A 19,000-nucleotide genomic window follows, 5' to 3' on the forward strand; every position below is an offset into this window, starting at 1 on the left:
ATTGTTCACTTATTTATAATTTCTCTCCAACACATAAAGCTCTTATATGATGAGCAAGAACTTTTCATCATCCTGTAATATCAAAAAGATCTAGTAGAGGACATGACATATAATCAATGTTCAATAAATATTTTTTTTAAAAATAAAATGAACCACATCATGTATAAATGCTGAAATTTGTATCTGCCATATCTGAGTTAACAATGGTTTCTCAAAAAAAATATCTGATTCAATATAATATTTTATAAATTAACTATATTAACATTTTCCCCTTCATGGATCACAGCCTTCTCATGGTGAAGGGGCTTGTGTAACTCAATGAAGCTATGAGCAATGCCATGCAGGGCCACCCAAGATGGACAGGCAAAAGTGCAGAGTTCTAACAAAACATAGTTCACTGGAGGAGGGAATGACAAACCACTCCAGTATTCTTGCTGCAAGAACCCCATGAACACGAACAATATGAAAAGGCAAGAAGATGACACAGGAAGATGAGCCTCCCAAGTTGGAAGGTGTCCAATATGCTACTGGCAAAGAGCAGAGGGCAATTACTAATAGCTTCAGAAAGAATGAAACAGGGCAAACCAGAAACGATGCTCAACTGTGGAAGTGTCCAGTGGTGAAAGTATATTCTGATGCTATAAAGAACAATATTGCATAGGAACCTGCAATGTTAGGTACGTGAATCAAGCTAAATTAGAGGTAGTCAAGCAGGAGATGGTAAGAGTGAACATCAACATCTTAGGAATCAGTGACCTAAAATGGACAGGAATGGGGGAATTTAATTCAGATGACCATTATATTTACTGTGTGCAAGAATCCCTTAAAAGAAATGGAGTAGCCCTCAGAGTCAACAAAAGAGTTTGAAATTCAGTACTTGGATGCAATATCAAAAATGACAGAATGATCTCAGTTTGTTTTCAAAACAAGCATTTCACCAAATAGTAATCCAAGACTATGCCTGAACCACTGATGCCAAAGAAGCTGAAGTTGATCAGCTCCATGAAGACCCACAAAGACCTTTTAGAACTAATACCAAAAAAATGATACCCTTTTCATTATAGGGGATTGGAATGCAGAGGTAGGAAGTCAAGAGATATCTGGAATAACAGTGAAGTTTGATCTTGAGCTCCTTATTGCAAAATTGAATTCAATTTCTTAAATTGAAGAAAGTAGAGAAAACCACAAGGTCATTCAGATATGACCTAAATCAAATTCCTTATGATTATTCAGTGGAGGTGACAAATAGATTCAAAGGATTAGATCTGGTAGACAGAGTGCCAGAAAAACAATGGATGGAGGCTCCTAACTAAAGGAGACAATGAACACCATCCCAAAAAAAGAAATGCAAGAAGGCAAAGTGGTTGTCTGAGGAGGTTTTACACATAACTGAAGAAAGAAAAGAAGCAAAAAGAAAGGGATAAAGGGAAAGATACACCCAACTGAATGCAGAGTTCCAGAAAATAGAAAGGAGAGAAGAAGGGCTTCTTCAATGAAAAATGAAAAGTAGAGGAAACAATAGGATAGCAAAGATTAGAGATCTCTTCAAGAAAACTGGAGATATCAAGGGAACATTTCATGCAAGGATGGTCACAATAAAGGACAAAAATGGTAAGGACCTAACAGAAGAAGAGATTAAGAAGAGTTGGCAAGAATACACAGAAGTATATGCAAAAAATTCTTAATGACCGGGATAACCATGATAGTGTGGTCACTCACCTAGAACCAGACATCCTGGAGTGTGAAGTCAAGTGGGCCTTAGGAAGCATTATTATGAACAAAGCTTGTGGAGATCATGCAATTCCAACTAAGCTATTTCAAATCCTAAAAGATGATGCTGTTAAAGTGTTGCAGTTAATATGCCCACAAATTTGGAAACTAGCAGTGGCCACAGGACTGGAAAAGGTGTTTTCATTCCAATCCCAATCTTTGGCACTTTTCAAACTACCAAAAGAATTTTCAGACTACCGGACAATTGTGCTCATTTCACATGCTAGTAAGGTCATGCTCAAAATCCTTCAGGCTAGGCTTCAACAGTATGTGAACTGAGAACTTCCAGATGTACAAGCTGGGTTTAGAAAAAGCAGAAAAACCAGAGATCAAATTGGTAATATACGTTCGATCATAGAGAAAGGAAGGGAATTCCATAAAAACATCTACTTCTGCTTCATTGACTATGCTAAAGCCTTTAACTGTGTGGATCACAACAAACTGTGGAAAATTCTTAAAGAGATGGGAATACCAGACCACCTTACCTGACTCCTAGGAAACCTGTATGCAGGTCAAGAAGCAACAGTCAGAACAGGACACGGAACAATGAACTGGCTCAAAATTGGGAAAGATGTAAGATAAGGGTGTATTTTGTCACCCTGTTTATTTACTTTACATGCAGAGTGCATCATGTGAAATGCTGGGCTGGATCAAGATTGTTGAGAAAAATATCAACAACTTCAGATATGCAGAAGATATCACTCAACAGAAAGTGAAGAGGAACTAGAGAGCCTCTTGATGAGGGTGAAAGAGGAGAGTGAAAAAGCTGGCTTGAAATTCAACATTCAGAAAACTAAATTCACAGCATCTGGTCTCATCAGTTCAGTTCAGTCGCTCAGTCATGTCCGACTCTTTGCGACCCCAAGAATGGCAGCATGCCAGGCCTCTCTGTCCATCACCAACTCCTGGAGTTCACTCAGACTCACGTCCATCAAGTCCATGATGCCATCCAGCCATCTCATCCCCTGTCATCCCCTTCTCCTCCTGCCCTCAATCCCTCCCAGCATCAGAGTCTTTTCCAGTGAGTCAACTCTTCGCATGAGGTGGCCAAAGTATTGGAGTTTCAGCTTTAGCATCATTCCTGCCAAAGAAATCCCAGGGCTGATCTCCTTCAGAATGGACTGGTTGGATCTCCTTGCAGTCCCAGGGACTCTCAAGTCTTCTCCAACACCACAGTTCAAAAGCATCAATTCTTCGGTGCTCAGCTTTCTTCACAGTCCAACTCTCACATCCATATATGACCACTGGAAAAACTATAGCCCTGATTAGACAGACCTTAGTTGGCAAAGTAATGTCTCTGCTTTTGAATATACTATCTAGGTTGGTCATAACTTTCCTTCCAAGGAGTGAGCATCTTTTAATTTCATGGCTGCAATCACCATCTGCAGTGATTTTGGAGCCCCCCAAAATAAAGTCTGACCCTGTTTCCACTGTTTCCCCATCTATTTCCCATGAAGTGATGGGACCAGATGCCATGATCTTCATTTTCTGAATGTTGAGCTTTAAGCCAACGTTTTCACTCTCCTCTTTCACTTAAATCAAGAGGCTTTTTAGTTCCTCTTCACTTTCTGTCATAAGGGTGGTGTCATCCACATATCTGAGGTTATTGATATTTCTCCCGGCAATCTTGATTCCAGCTTGAGCTTCTTCCAGCCCAGCATTTCTCATGATGTACTCCGCATGTAAGTTAAATAAGCAGGGTGACAATACACAGCCTTGAAGTACTCTTTTCCCTATTTGGAACCAATCTGTTGTTCCATGTCCAGTTCTAACTGTTGCCTCCTGACCTGCACACAGATGTCTCAAGAGACAGATCAGGTGGTCTGGCATTCCCATCTCTTTCAGAATTTTCTACAATTTGTTGTCATCCACACTGTCAAAGGCTTTGGCATAGTCAATAAAGCAGAAATAGATATTTTTTCTGGAACTCTCTTGCTTTTTTGATGATCCAACAGATGTTGGCAATTTGATCTCTGGTTCTTCTGCCATTTCTAAACCCAGCTTGAATATCTAGACATTCACAGTTCACGTACTGTTGAAGCCTGGCTTGGTGAATTTTGAGTACTATGTTACTAGCATGTGGAGATGTATGCAATTGTGTGGCAGTTTGAGCATTCTTTGGTATTGCCCTTCTTTAGGATTGGAATGAAAACAGACCTTTTCCAGTCCTGAGGCCACTGTTGAGTTTTCCAAATTTGCTGGCATATTGGGTGCAGCACTTTCAAGGCCTCTATCATATATTTATTCCCAGAGAAAATGTAGGTTGAAAATTGTACCTACAGTCAATCAAACTTAAATATTTATACCAAATAAAATATATCCTGTCCAACCAACCCTTCATACTCCCTTGGAAATGTATACTTATGAAGTAGGTAACAGATTGAATTGGATGAGAGTCCTCCTCTCCACAGCAAATAGATACATAAACATGCTATTATGCTGACTGAATTGTCTCATCATTGTAAACTGGACATTTCAAAGAAAGCAGCATAACCTGTTGGCAAGTGACTATTACTGACAGAAATCATCAATCCTATATCAGAAGTATACTTACTGTTTGAGAAACCTAACTAAAACCCATACATTGGATCAAGATGTTACCTCTAGGGATATTTATTAAGCTAGGTAGACTGTCTTGAGGATGAAGAGTTGTTTTCAAAATTGTGCTCTTTTACTTATTTATTATAAAGAAGGTCGTCTGCTAATATTTACTCTTTAAATGTTTTCAAATTAAAATCTTTTTCTCCATACTCTATGGCACACAACTCAGATCTAGAGCCAATCTCTAATTTCTGTTTTGGAAAATGTTGAGCATAACTGAAAATTCAACAAATGGAAGAGGAAAAACTTTTATATGGACAGAACTAAAAGGTGACTCTTTCGTGTGTGATTTTGTTCTTTGTATTTTTAAAATCTAAAGAACCCAAAACTCATTGCAATACACTTACTCAGAAGTCTCACCAATATATTTAGTTTTGCATTGTCTGCTCTTCAATTACAGTCCTACATAGAATTGAAACACCAATGTTATGCTCCAAGTTATCAATGAGAGATGGCCTAAAAGGCCTTGCTATTCATGTGCTTCTAGACGATCAGCATCAACACCATCTGGAAACATGTTCATAAATTCAGATCTCAGATATCACTTGAGATCCACTGACTGAGAATCTTTTACAAAGATTTCCCATGTGACTCATCTGTATATTAAAGTTTTAAACACTCCACTAGATGGGTGGTTTTCTTCCTCAGTTGTGCAATAGAATCATCTGGCGAGCACTATTTTAAAAGAGGCCTTATTCTCACTCCTTAGACAACTGGCATAATTTTGGGAGGGCAATAACCAGGCAGGTAAAAAAGGAGGGATATAAATCAGAAAAGGTAGATATGAATAGCAATTTATTACTTATTGTGTATAAATGTGTTAAAATAATTTTTAAACATATTCTATGAAATTTATTTTCCTCAGGGAATTATAGTAATGATTAAATAAGTAATACATGTGAGCATATTAATAAATTACACAACCTGAAACCAATGCTACTGTTAATGACTGACATGATACAAACAAATAAATCAATAGTCTTAAGATATTAAGAATGGTATTTCCAAAATAACAATTATCATAGTACATCTGTGGTTCAACTAAGTCAGAAATAACAAACTTTTAAAAATGCAAATAGTTCTTCCCTGTCTCAGAACCTCTCTATCACAATCTCAGGAAATAGAACACAGGAGTTTGTGTTTTTAAGAAACTACCAATGTAAATATTGTGTATCTTCTACTCCATAATTTATAAGCAGGAAAAGGAATATAAAAACCTAATTTCACAACTAAAACCAACCAGCTACTTTCCCTTCCTTCAATGATCTCTTACTTCATATGATAATATTGTATAGACCCCTTAACACCTACATCTCTTCTGCAGTACTCAGGTATGCAAAAGTAAAATGGAAAGAACCAATTCAACAGGCACTGAGTTCATTCTTCAGGGATTTTCTGAGTACCCAAGAGCCAAAAAATTCTTTTCTGTCATACTCTTGGTGATGTACCTAGCGATCCTCCTAGGGAACAGCACTTTGATCATCCTCACTCTCCTGGATTCCCACTTTTACATCCCTATATACTTCTTTCTTGGTAACCTTTCCTTTCTTGATATTTTGTGCACATCCTCCTTTATCCCCTCAACAATGACACACTTTCTATCAGGGGAAAAAAAATCTCCTTCACTAGATGTGTTGTTCTGATATCTGTCTCCTTCACCATGGCCTCCACAGAGTGTGTGATCCTAGCAGTGATGGCACATGACTGTTGCATAGCCATCTGCATGCCTTTGAGGTACCCTATCATCATGAGCAAGGCACTTTGTATTCAAATGGCAGCTCTCTCATGAAGATGGGGCTTTCTCAACTCATTGACACAATTCTTGCAGTACACTTACCCTTCTGTGGGAAAAATGTCATCAATCATTTTGTTTATGAAATATTGGCCTTTCTCAAGCTGGCTTACACAGATATTTCCTTGAATGAGATTACTCTAATGTTTGGCAGTGTACTATTTTTGTTTGTTTCATTACTATTGATTTTCATCTCCTACATTTTCATCCTTTCTATTGTACTAAGAACCAATTCATCTGGAGGAAGAAAAAAGGCTTTTTCCACCTGCTCAGCCCACATTACAGTGGTGACTGTGTTTTATGTGTCAGTCATCTTAATGTATATAAACCAAGTCCAAAGACGCTTCTTTGGACAAACTGATTGCCATGTTCTATGCAGTAGTCACACCCATGCTCAGTCCTATCATCTATAGCCTGAAAAATACAGAGGTGCATGGTGCCATGAGAAAATAGACAACTAGACTGCTTCTGAAGGAAAGGATAAGGGACTTACAACTTTGAGCTTATGCACAAAATAAGCTCATATATTTGAGGCAAGGTTTTCAATACAAGCAGAACAAAGAAACTAAAGGATATATGTAAAATCACAGAATCTAAAAATTGGAAGGAAATTTCAAAGTAATAATCTGATTTTATCTTTTATGAAAATAAGGACAACTAGTGTTAGAAGTGGGAGTAAACTTTTAGAAGAAAAAAAAAATGTGAAATTGTGTTTTCCAAAAAAACTTAACAAGTAAAACATATTTCACTCCCCTTTTTGAGAGAACTATAGGAGTTCATGTTTTTTTCTGTTAATTACTCATTTTTGTTTTACTCAGGGACTGGATCTGGCCCCAACCTAATTTTTCTACTACAAATTTTTCCTCCTTTTTTCCCTTTCTGTGTTTATCCCACCCCCTCTGCACACACTATGCTGTATTCATTATGTAGTTATCCAAATATATCATGTTCTTTCACATTTAATGACAATAGTATATGTCAGTTCATTCCTATCATGATATATTCCCCATGGTGGCATCACAGTCATCTAATTAAATACAATTTGAGTGTTATTTACTCTGAAAATCCTTCCAAAATTTACTCAATGGAAAAGTACTATTTACAATAGCCAAGATATGGAAGAAACCTAGGTGTCCATTGACAGATAAATGGATAGAAAGATGTGGTGTGCATATATATATATATATATATATACAGAGAGAGAGAGAGAGAGAGAGAGACAGAGAGAGAGAGAGAGAGACTGTTAGTCACAAAAAGAATAAAATTTTGCCATTTGTAGCAACGTGGATGGACCTAGAGCTTAGTGAAATGAGTCAGAAAACAAAAAATACTCTGTTGTCACTATTATGAAGAATCTAAAAAATAAAATAAATGAGTGTATGCAACAAAACAGTAAGATACAGATACAGAGAACAAACTAGAGGTCACCAGTGTCTGATCACCAAACATGTGTGGGAGGAACAAGACAGGCTATAGGACTAAGAGACACAAACTACTATTTACAAAATAAGTGAGAAACAGGATATATTATGCAGAAGAGGGAAATATATCCATTGTTTTGTATAAATAAATTGAATATATTCTATTAAAATATTGAATCACTATCTTGTATTCCTGAAACTAATAGAATACTATAAATCAACTATATTTTAATAAAACAGAAGGAAAGATAAAAATAAGAAGACAAAGATACACTAGCATAATTCAATCATGTATTAGAAGGATTTGCATATGCATGTATTCTGAGAGATGGGAGTAATTAAGGACAGTTTTCCCAGAACCTATAACTTCTTCTTATTCTTAGAAATGTTATCACATACATTTTGTTTGTAGTTTTGTCCATTAAGCATATGGACAAATACTGAAAGTAAAATTGAACTTGTGATCATTTTCATCTTGTAAGAAGTAGAGTGTTAGTGTGTTATTTTCAGTTCAGTTCAGTCACTCAGTCGTGTCCATCTCTTTGCAACCCCATGGAATGCAGCATGCCAGGCTTCCCTGTCCATCACCAACTCCCAGAGTTTCCTCAGACTTATGTCCATCGAGTTGGTGATGCCATCCAACCATCTCATTGTCTGTCATCCCCTTCTCTTCCTGCCTACAATCTTTCCCAGCATCAGGGTGTTTTCCAAGGAGTCAGATTTCGCATCAGGTGGCCAAAGTATCGGAGCTTCAGCTTCAGCTTCAACATCAGTCCTTCAGTGAATATTCGGGACTGGTTTCCTTTAAGATTGACTGATTTGATCTCCTTGCAGTCCAAGGGACTCTCAAGAGTCTTCTCCAACACCACAGTTCAAAAGCATCAATTTGTCTGTGCTCAGCTTTCTTTATAGTCTAATTTATCCATACATGACTACTGGAAAAACCATAGCTTTGGCTAGACGGACGTTTGTCGGCAGAGTAATGTCTCTGCTTTTTAACATGCTGTCTAGGTTTATCACAGCTTTTCTTCCAAGGAGCCACTGTCTTTTAACTTCATGTCTGCAGTGATTTTGGAGCACCAAAAAATAAAAGTCTCTCACTGTTTCCATTGTTTCTCCCCTCTATTTTCCATGAAGTGATGGGACCAGATGCCATGATTGTTGTTTTTTGAATGTTGAATTTTAAGTCAGCTTTTCAACTCTCCTCTTTCACTTTCATCAAGAGACTCTGTAGTTCCTCTTTGCTTTCTGTCATAAGGGTGGTGTCAACTGCATATCTGAGGTTATTGATATTTCTCCCAGCAATCTTGATTCCAGCTTCTGCTTCATCCAGCCCAGGGACTAATAAAAAATCATTATCAATTGACTGCTGCTTTCATATTTATTCAATATTTTCTCATTTGACTGTCATGTCAGCCTCATAATTATTTCTCATGATTGTCATCTCAGTAGTCAGTAGGCGTACTCTGCCCATATTCCAAACTAAATAACCAAACCATAGATATGTCAAGTTAGGTTTTTCCAAGGTCACGCAGCTAAGACATGGAGGAGTACAAATGCAATCCTGAGTTCTTTGGTTCTAAAGCCCACGATTTTCCATAACACCACACAGATATTCCTGTGGTAGCAATAATTAAGTTGACAAGTATTGATTTTGTAAGCCAGAAGCGTAATAGTTCTTTCCACAGAAGTGTAGATTAAACCTCTGAATGAAGGTAGAACGAGTAAGAATGATTGACTGAAATTAATAATTGCTTTAAATCCAATCACTGCGTTAGTTGTTATTTATGTTTACTCTCCTTCCTCCTTGGCACACAGAGTGCTAGTCATTCTTCTCTACAATTATCTCCACTTTTTCATTCTTCTACTCTTCCCATGGCCATAGAACATTGTCCCAAGGCATTAATACAATAACCACAACCTATCTGCCTGTTTTGATGAGGTTGTTACTCTTTGGACAGACTAATTCAACCTTTAGTGTGATTTTCTCACTTGTTCTAAGATTTACCCTCTAAAGCTTCTCTGTCTTTCTGCGAGTGGTAATTTTCAGCTTGAGTTAAAGCCATCACTATAATTCCATTAGCTCTGTGACATCTCCATGATAAAGGGTAAATTAGATGTGCATATCAACTTCACATTTAAGCAACTGGTCCACAGGCAGAATACAAATGTTACAAAAGCTAACTGTACACTCTGTAATTACTCATATATTGTGGTTTATAGAATAAGATATCTTCATACATTTCAATATTTTATGCCAATTTAATGAGTCTGAGGTATTGTAAATTCTGTAATATAGGGTTAATATCTTGCCTTTATTCTCTAAATGTTAATAGTTCATTTATATTCTTGGATTTAAACAACCAGGCATCTGAAAAAAGTACAACAGAAATGAGCTGATTGTTTCACTGAGGTATTCTGCAGTTTCTTTGAGTTAATAATATAAAGTCAGCACTCGATGACAAACAACATATCATTAAACTCTGATTTTTTTGTTCATAATGATACATCTCCACCGCAGTTTTATTTAGGATTGTTTTATGCAGACTTTTTATATTTGTACATGGACATTCCCACACATCTATCTGGACATAAAAGCATACCCAAATATGTAAAACACAACCACACATTTATAGAATATATGATTGCTATCATCAAATGTCACTATTCAGAAAAATGTTAATCATAAATTAGCTCAAAAATCTACTAGTTACTATGCTTATATAGTGCATATTTATAATACTGAATGCTTAATGATTGGCTACACTGACATTAGTTAATTTTATATTCTAACTCCCTGAAATAAAATCTATGTAAGAGTTTGAGATATACTTATATATTTTTATATTATCTAACAACTTCAATTATAGATCAAGAAACAGACTTAGAAAACCACACGTCACATTTGAAATGAGTGTATTCCCCAATTCCAAAGTTCTGATGTACCTTGACCACTAAACATTCCTTAAATTTATGTGTTTTCACATGTGCATATCAATGTTATTTGCCACTGGGGACTAAGAAAGTACAAAAGGGGTTTTTAATCAGCATCTTTTTCACAGCTGTTTTCATCTCTTTGTTGCTTAGACTATAGATGACTGGATTCAATTTGAGGGTTAAAATCACATAGAGTAGAGCCATAAATTTATCTATTTCCTGTGAATCTACAGCTGAGGGCTTTAGATACATGGAGAGAGCTGTCTCATAGAACAAATCCACTACACTCAAGTGGGCTGCACATGTTAAAAAGGCTTTGCTTCAACCATTCATTGAGCTGATTCTTAGGACGCTGGAGAGGATGGACACTCAAGAAATAAAAATGAGCAGAATCAGCACAAGAAGGAAGTACACTGATCACCAACATGATTAACTGAAACTTTGAAGTGTCTACACAAGCCAATTTTAGGAGAGCCAGAATCTCATAAACGAAATGACATCTACTTCCACTCAAAGACAGCTGCAACACAGAAACCATTTCCACCAGAGCAGTGAAGGAGCCTGTCACCCAGTAGCTAGCTGCAATCTGTACATAAACCTTCTTGTTCATGATGATGAGGTATCTCAGAGGGTTACGGATGGCCACACATCAGTCATATGTCATCACGGACAAGAGCACACACTCAGTGGAGCCCATGGCCAAAGAGAAGTACATCTGGGCAGCAACACCCTGAGAATGAGATGGTGTTTTTCCCTGAAACAAAGTTTGCCAGCACTGGAATCAGGACAGAATTATACCCGATGTCCAGACATGACAGGTTGCTGAGGAAGTACATGTATGTATGTAGGTGAGAATCCAGGGCACTAAAAGAAGTCATAATACTATTACCTAGTAAGGTGATCAAGTACATCAGCAAGCACAGCACAAATATGGTGATTTCAACTTTGGGACAGTGAGTAAATCCCAGAAAGAAAAAAATTAGAAATGACTGTTGAGTTTGTCTTGCCCATTTTAATCCTCCTGGTCCATCAGTAGTAGTGAATAAAAGTATACACGGCCTATATTTAAATTTTACATTCTAGCAACTTTCAAGGGGTTTTTGTTAGGAGAACTTTAAAAAGAGCATTGCCCTCCAATATTATTAGCAATATCATATTAATTATTCACTCATTCATGCCACATTTACTAAATACATTGAGAATCTAGAGCTGAGTTAACACAAGTCCTTCTTCCAGGCAGTTCATAATCAAATATAGGGCACAGTCAATAAGAACCCTATCTCTATGTTGGGAGCAGATGATTAATCAAAAGTAGCACTGAACTTAATCAGGTCAAGGACCACAGGAGATGTGCCAAGTGAGGAGCAATTTTTTAAAAAGTTATAATGAGAGAGAGTTTGCTTGCCCTTCATAAAGCTGAAAATTATCTTATGAATAGACAGACACACTGACACAAGGAACATTAGGAGATAAGACTGAGAAGATTGGCTGGAGTTCAATGACTATGCGTGTGTGCGTGCTAAGTTGCTTCAGTCACGTCCAACTATAATGTCATCCAATTTCTCCCCTCAAGAAGGCAATTTGAATATGAAAATAATATTGAACCCCTTCCTTTCTTAGAAACAAAATCACTTTCCAAGTTTTAGTATTTTATTATTCAAATAAAATTTCTTACACCATATCTTACAACCAATCATATATTGAGACATGTTTAAAAATCACTTTCTGAAGAGCAGGCTTAGATGAGCCTTCACATACATAGGCCTTGTGTTCTGTTTTATCTATGTCTCTACCCTCATCTCCCAATATTCTATTTCCATGCACACTTTCTGCTCTGAAATAGCAACAGACTTGTCATTCCTATACTCATCATGAATTTACCATTTCTATGTCTTTAACATATATTTTACCTCCTTGGAGTGTCTTTGTTTCCCATCTGCAATCTTGTCTTTCATAATATTACTCTTAATAACATTGTTCAATCATCAAAACCATGTGCAAAAATCTTAATTGCAGTTTCATTCTTTGTACATATGTTATTGAAGTATATCACAATGAACTATACTCAGATGTGCATGTCTCTATTCTTCCCACCTTGCACTGTGAGCTCAAGAGCTTGTTCCCCACAGTCCAGCAAGATGATAACTTGCACTAAAGATTTTTAATAACACATTGCTTCCTCAAATATGTTAACTTCTGATACATGTAAAATGCATACAATTTTCCCATATATCTCTAAGCCAAAATAAAAACCTGAAGATTTCTCAATTAGTTTACATCTGCTTTCTTACATGTGACATTAAAGAATGTAGATGAATTAGCTTTTAAACCTTATTTGATGTAGAATCTGAAAGGAAAGAGGATGAAAACCACGTTTACTAAAAGAAGAGCTTCCAGTCATCCTCTGTAGAGAATTAGAACGCTATACTCAGAGTGTGAAATTTGGGCTCTAAATCAAACCATGATTCTTACTGATACATAAAATTAGGCAAATCATCACTTGAACTTTTTGAAACTTGCTTTCCTAATCTACACAAAGAAAATAATTCCTACCTAGTACAGATATGAAAGATCTAGATTAACTTGCTTGAAATTCTCACTCCATAATCCCAATTTCATGGTCTCTCTAATATTTCAGAGAATCACAGTAATACATTTATGATTTCAAGGACACCCCACTTTCCAGAACCGTAATTGCCTGAATGCTGCTCCTGTGCTGGCCCACAGTGAGTCAAATTTTTTAAATTTATCACATTTTCCACAACCTGTTAAAATTTCAACCCCCAATCCATGTGTGAAAATAAAACACTTTACTTATTATTTCCAGAAAGGCAAAAGTTAGGCATGCCTGGTCTCTATACCTTCACTTCCACTGAGGGTTTCTCTGTTGGGCTTTCCCCACCCAGCACTCAGTTTTCCTTTCTTTTCAGTGCTCTGGCTCCCCTTCTTCATGTCCCATCTCTCCTTCTGTCTCACTTCACCACTCTTTTGTCCACTCTCATAAGCAAACCAATGAAGTCTTTTCCTTTTCTCATCCAGATTGAGTCCCAGTCATTTCTTCGTCCTTATCTTAGATCTTTGTCAGAGTCTTCAGTACTCCAAGACATTTTACATTTCATCTTTCCCTAAAATGATTTCTGATTCCAATGCTAAGATAATTAAATATTTCCCAACTAACTCCTCTCTTTCTTTCTAAATGTCGAAGCCAGAATAGACCTAGAGAACTTCTAATCCAACTTGGCCTTTTTTAAATTGAGAGATGTTTGGTTAGGATTTGTTGAGGTAAATGTCTGGAATATATAACCAAAAGTTTTATTCGGTATTCAGGACTCATGTCTTCAACTCATTTTCCCTACCAACTAGTTACTTCTTTTTAAAGTAAATATCTTTATTCTGGTTTACTGGCCTAGTTGAGACCCATTAATAAATTTTGTAAATCTGAGATTACAGAGAGAGATGGCTAACATCTTGCTCCCATTTACCTCAGCACATGGAACAAGCATCTTCCCTTCTGGCTGATGTGTGCTTCAATATTTAAAGCTGATCTTCAGCGCAGACTTTCTTATTAATCTGGCACAGTGCTCAAAAGAAAAAGATCTTGTATGTGGACTGGATGGATAACAGGCCTCTATCTTTGTGAAGAACATATGAACACACACTATACATGATTTCCCTATGGATTAAGCCTGTTTCTGGCCAGCAGTGACCACAGGATTAGGATCCTTCATCCATATCCTTTCTGCTAACAGGACCAGTTACTAGATATGTGACTCTGAACAAATAACTTTTATATCTCAACATTCTCACCTACACATGGGGATTTTTTTTTCTTTAACACATAATTTCTTGATATCTTCAATCCCTTAACTTTTATTGTGCAAAGTTGATTAAGATGATTTGCGGCTGAATGATTTTCAGAGCAACTATTTCCAGGTGGCTGCCGTCTATGGGGTCGCAGAGTCGGACACGGCTGAAGCGACTTAGCAGCAGCGGCAGCAGCAACACAGATAAAGAATAGTATGAATTGTAAATATATTTTGGAATATTCAATTTTGAGTATTATATTGCCCTGCTGAATGTTACCATGGAGATTTTAATAGCGTCATTGTGGTGTTCTTTAGAGAGATAAAGTTTAAATGCATAAACGCATCTGGCATATAGTAAACACTATTTTGGTTTCCTTCATCTTCAATTGTTCATTTTTTCAAATTCTTTCATGTTTCTGTCCCCAGTTTCACATCTTACAAAGGTATCACTAAATTTTTATCAATCAGACCTGTTCAGGTATATGTTCTCTTCTTACCCAACTAACCATGTATAATTTTCATCATACATGATATAACATTGATGCATGTTATATCCAACTTTCCTCACTTGGTGGTGAAGAGTATATACCACTGTAGCAAAAGCCAACACCATTGAAAACAAGGAACTTACAGGTTGATTTTTTTAAAGGCTATTTCAACTCATTCTGTTAAATGTTAAATGAGTGTGTGTCACAAATATTATGGTCTCATGGGTTTGATCTCTGGGTCTAAAGTTTTCACAGGAATGCATCACCAGCAACAACAACAACAAAAATTAAAATTTCTCAAAACAATTCCAAAAATACTTATGCATACACAATAACTATGAAAGTCAAAATTCTTCTGTTAGCCAAGGACTCATTGTTCCAGTTCATTCTCACACAAATCATAAAATGTATTCAAGAACAAGTAACAAAATTTTCAAAATAGAGAGACTGCAGGGTAGGGAATGTCTGTTCATGATCAGCACTGTAAAAAATGTTTGCAAACCAAACCAAAGAAAACTGAATTGGTCCCATGAGGTAAACTGTTATAGAATCAGAACTCCGGTGACACCAGCTTAATTTATGTTCTAGATAAGACTGCAAATCTGTTGCCTATTTCACAGCAACCTCACTGGACCAGTTGGAAATGACACCAGTAGACATGTACTCACTTACACCAAACCAAAGACCAGGAAACTATATTCTGATTAAATGATGGATTCTTGACCTAAATATACAGCTTTTTAGGATAGTCAAATTACTTCAGATTTCAAATTACTGTTTTGGTTCTAATTTTCATTTTTCTCTTCAGTATATTGATGAAAATATCATCTTAGAATTTTTTTAATTCCTACTCTTTATAGACAGTTCATGATAAAAATATATTCCATCTCCAAAACACATGGCTTACTTTGACTCAGTTCAATATCCCCTTGGAAATATGTTTTTAGTATGTTCTCAGTTATTACCTTAAATGGAAGGTCAACTTGCCTCCTAGGTTGCAAGACATAGCAGATTGCTTTGCATTGGTCTTCTATTTGTAGCTTATTGCACAAAATTTTCCACAAGGTTGATAAATTTCTGAAGGTATTACCACCGAGGAGCCATAATATCACAGGACTTCTCTGGAAAACTTAATAGCAAAGGCATTATTTCAAATTGTTTTATTTTTTAAAATATAAATTTATTTATTTTAATTGGAGGTTAATTACTTTACAATATTATATTGGTTTTGCCATACATCAACATGAATGCACCACAGGTATACACGTGTTTCCATCCTGAACCCCCCTCTTCCTCCCTCCCTGTACCATCCCTCTGGGTCATCTCAGTGCACCAGCCCCAAGCATCCAGTATCATGCATCGATCCTGGACTGGAGATTCATTTCATATATGATATTACACATGTTTCAATGCCATTCTCCCAAATCATCCCACCCTCGCCCTCTCCCACAGAGTCCAAAAGACTGTTCTATACATCTGTGTCTCTTTTGCTGTCTTGCATACAGGGTTATCATTACCATCTTTCTTAATTCCATATATATGTGTTAGTATACTGTATTGGTGTTTTTCTTCCTAAAAGCTCCTATACATTAGAGCCAAATAAGATTGTTTACAAAGGAAGTATATTTTGATTCTTCTAGTACAAAAGTAAGAGGGAAGTTAATATTTGAGAATATGGAAGATTTTATCTGCCCTTCAAACCCAAGTAGGAATACTGCCCCATTGTGAAGACCCAGGAATTTCTCTAAAGAATCTTCTCCAGACTCAGGAAGGCAATTTAAATATTTCTTATTTCCAGGAATTCATGAAATTTTCTAAGCCATAAGTTTAAATTGCTCAAGGGGAAAATGTTTAAAATTCTTGAAAATTTCAAGAATAATGCCCTAAAGACTTAATTATATTAAATCCATTACTGTATTTCAAATAACCAATCAGAAGTACTGAGAATATATCTTATCTCATTCTCAATCTTATGATATATGGCTGGAATCCTTAATCCAAACATATTTTAATGTTTTTATCCACACCCTCGTTCATCCTACTGTCTTATTCACAATATTGCAGAAAGACCTTGTTTAACTACATTAACTCTTGGTTATTAAAAATAATAATAAAAAGACAAATTTCTAGGCACTGTTATAAGAATTTTATATATATTATTTAATTCTAATTTGTAAATCAATTAGTGAGTAAAGAGAAAAGGGCTTTATTGTACAAAACAATTATTTCATCTGGCTCTGAAACTCAGAATTTACATGTGCTATGTGAATATGAGTGGCATTTTGAAATTCACAACTAATTCAAAAGTTTGAAATCATGTAATTGAAACCTATAAGCCATCACGCTATTCAGTTTTCTTCTGTAACTCCACAACCTAACTTTTAACTCAATCCCATTCCATTATATAAGACTCTCCATTTAGATCTTTAATCCATTTTGAGTTTATTTTTGTGAATGGTGTTAGAAAGTGTTCTAGTTTCATTCTTTTACAAGTGGTTGACCAGTTTTCCCAGCACCACTTGTTAAAGAGATTGTCTTTACTCCAGTGTATATTCTTGCCTCCTTTGTCAAAGATAAGGTGTCCATATGTGTGTGGATTTATCTCTGGGCTTTCTATTTTGTTCCATTGATCTATATGTCTGTCTTTGTGCCAGTACCATACTGTCTTGATGACTGGGGCTTTGTAGTAGAGCCTGAAGTCAGGCAAGTTGATTCCTCCAGTTCCATTCTTCTTTCTCAAGATTGCTTTGGCTATTCGAGGTTTTTTGCATTTCCATACAAATCTTGAAATTATTTGTTCTAGTTCTGTGAAAAATATGGCTGGTAGCTTGACAGGGATTGCATTGAATTTGTAAATTGCTTTGGGTAGTATACTCATTTTCACTATATTGATTCTTCCGATCCATGAACATGGTATATTTCTCCATCTATTAGTGTCCTCTTTGATTTCTTTCATCAGTGTTTTATAGTTTTCTATATATAGGTCTTTAGTTTCTTTAGGTAGATATATTCCTAAGTATTTTATTCTTTTCGTTGCAATGGTGAATGGAATTGTTTCCTTAATTTCTTTTTCTACTTTCTCATTATTAGTGTATAGGAATGCAAGGGATTTCTGTGTGTTGATTTTATATCCTGCAACTTTATCAGCAGATGAATGGATAAGAAAGCTGTGGTACATATACACAATGGAGTATTACTCAGCCGTTAAAAAGAATACATTTGAATCAGTTCTGATGAGATGGATGAAACTGGAGCCGATTATACAGAGTGAAGTAAGCCAGAAAGAAAAACACCAATACAGTATACTAACACATATATATGGAATTTAGAAAGATGGCAATGATGACCCTGTATGCAAGACAGCAAAAAAGACACAGATGTGTATAGCGGACTTTTGGACTCAGAGGGAGAGGGAGAGGGTGGGATGATTTGGGAGAATGGCATTGAAACATGTATACTATCATGTAAGAATCGAATCACCAGTCTATGTCCGATGCAGGATACAGCATGCTTGGGGCTGGTGCACGGGGATGACCCAGAGAGATGTTATGGGGAGGGAGGTGGGAGGGGGGTTCATGTTTGGGAATGCATGTACACCCATGGTGGATTCATGTCAATGTATGGCAAAACCAATACAGTATTGCAAAGTAAAATAAAGTAAAAATAAAAATTTAATTAAAAAAAAAAGAATCTCCAAAGAATTTACCCAAAGAGATACACCCAAATTAACTGACATATAGTCACTATCTAACTTACCAATTAGGAGGTAATGGTGAATACATATATATTCCAAGTACCCTGAGCTGTTTTTGTTTTGTTTTTTGACTTTTGCAGGCAGAACTCACCTTTCCTTGAACTGCTTCACACAAATAGTAAATACAGTTTGTTTACCACAAACCACTAAATAGGTAAAACAAATTTTGACTAGGAGTCTGAAGATAATGGGGGGAAAACAGCAATTGAACAGGGAAGTAATTAAAACTGGGTATCCAACATCATTGTTTCTAAAGTTTATTGACCTGATTACAAGGAATTTGTTCCTGAATGTCATATTAGGTCCTGGTCTGTCACCATATGATTAAGCTCCTCTCCAAGAACAGAGCTCTTCAATTATTTCTTCCTTTCTTCGCCCCAAGTGACAGGGGTCCTCAAAATCCTATGTCCAACATTACTTAAGTGAAGCAC

General features: G+C 36.3%; 2 pseudogenes; one reads left to right on the plus strand and one right to left on the minus strand.

The window, feature by feature from the left end:
- Positions 1 to 5,717: 5,717 nt before the first annotated feature.
- On the plus strand, positions 5,718 to 6,616 carry LOC128052820 (olfactory receptor 13C3-like; annotated as a pseudogene).
- A 3,968-nt stretch (positions 6,617 to 10,584) lies between these two features.
- Positions 10,585 to 11,532, minus strand: LOC128052115 (olfactory receptor 13F1-like; annotated as a pseudogene).
- Positions 11,533 to 19,000: the final 7,468 nt, after the last annotated feature.

This window comes from Budorcas taxicolor, chromosome 8 (genome assembly GCF_023091745.1).
Source record: "Budorcas taxicolor isolate Tak-1 chromosome 8, Takin1.1, whole genome shotgun sequence".
Classification (NCBI taxonomy): domain Eukaryota; kingdom Metazoa; phylum Chordata; class Mammalia; order Artiodactyla; family Bovidae; genus Budorcas; species Budorcas taxicolor.